The sequence below is a fragment of the Capricornis sumatraensis genome, chromosome 2, assembly GCF_032405125.1.
Source record: "Capricornis sumatraensis isolate serow.1 chromosome 2, serow.2, whole genome shotgun sequence".
In the NCBI taxonomy this organism is placed as follows: Eukaryota; Metazoa; Chordata; class Mammalia; order Artiodactyla; family Bovidae; genus Capricornis; species Capricornis sumatraensis.
This window is the reverse complement of record NC_091070.1, coordinates 45,528,476-45,530,001: the sequence shown is the minus strand read 5'-3', so window position 1 is coordinate 45,530,001 and position 1,526 is coordinate 45,528,476. Positions and strand designations below refer to the sequence as shown.

At 38.7% G+C, this 1,526-nt stretch overlaps 1 pseudogene; it reads right to left on the bottom strand.

The window, feature by feature from the left end:
* Nucleotides 1–626: 626 nt before the first annotated feature.
* Nucleotides 627–724, bottom strand: LOC138074673 (U6 spliceosomal RNA; annotated as a pseudogene).
* Nucleotides 725–1,526: the final 802 nt, after the last annotated feature.

The window sequence follows — 1,526 nt, the reverse complement described above, 5'->3', positions numbered from 1 at the left end:
CTATAAAGAAAGCTGAGTGCCAAAGAACTGATGTTGTTGAACTGTGGTGTTGGAGAAGACTTTTGAGAATCCCTTGTACTTCAAGCAGATCAAACCAGTCAATCCTAAAGGAAATCAACCCTAAATATTCTTTGGAAGAACTGATGTTGAAGCTGAAGCTCCAGTACCTTGGCCACCTAATGCAAAGAGCTGACTCACCGGAAAAGATCATGATGCTGACAAAGATTACAAAAGGAGAAATGAGGAGCAGAGGATGACATGGTTAGATAGCCACATTGATTCCATGGACATGAATCCGAACACATTCCAGGAGATAGTGAAAGACAGGGGTCACAGAGTCAGACACAACTTAGTGACTGAACAACAACAACAACATAATGCAGATGAATAGACAGTGTGGTGTGGCCCTCCTTCTCCTTATCTGGACTAAAGGATATCAATATCTTTTAGCTCAAGAACAGATGCCATAGTTCACTGTGCCAGATAACAACAGCTGATGCAGGGAGACCCCCATCTTTAAAATAACACATAACAAATTTTACAAATACCAGGTATTACAGCCAAAGTATACAATAGCTTAGCAGACTTGACTTCAGCTAACTTCATTTTTTACACAATTACATGCAGCTGATATGGAACGCTTCATGAATTTGCATGTCATCCTTGCGCAGGGGCCATGCTAATCTTCTCTGTATCGTTCCAATTTTAGTATATGTGCGGCGGCTTAGAGGTTAAAGCATCTGCCTCCAATGCAGGAGACCCAGGTTCGATCCCTGGGTCAGGAAGATCCCCTGGAGAAGGAAATGGCAATCCACTCTAGTATTCTTGCCTGGAGAATCCCATGGACAGAGAAGCCTAGTAGGTTACAGTCCACGGGGTCGCAAAGAGTCGGACACGACTGAGCAACTTCACCTCACCTCACCTCACCTCACCTACATGCAACTGATAACTGAAGGTGAAAATTAGATTGTTTACATATCTAAAAGACAGGTATTTTCTCTATTATCTCTTACTTTTATATTATGCTTCTAGATAGGATAACTTTTATCTTTAGTATGCTAAAGTGCATTTTTAAATTCAATAATACTGCAGAAAAATCAAAAGTGGCAAGTGTTTACATAACTGAGTTGAACAACTGTTATTAAATCTGTGGCAAAGGTTACCTTTTTTGATAGGGGGTAGTTTGAATAAACACTAAAACTATTTCAAAATCCCATAAAGTCTCTACCAATAGTTAAACTTCCATTACCGTAACTAAGAAATGCCTGAGGGGATGATAATTTTCTTTCTCCTTCTTTTTTGTTAAAAACTAATAATAATTTAAAAAGCACAAGAAGAAATAATGAAATCTACAGAATGAGGTCCCATGTAAACCCTGTAAGAAGGCAGGGTTTATGAGGATCTTCTTATTCCAGTCGGGGATTGTTCAAAGTGGTGGGTTCTATTTTAAATCATATCAGAAAGAGACAGGTTTAGAGTAACAAAATTTTATCCTAATTCAGAAGATCAACAGAACATCAAATGAA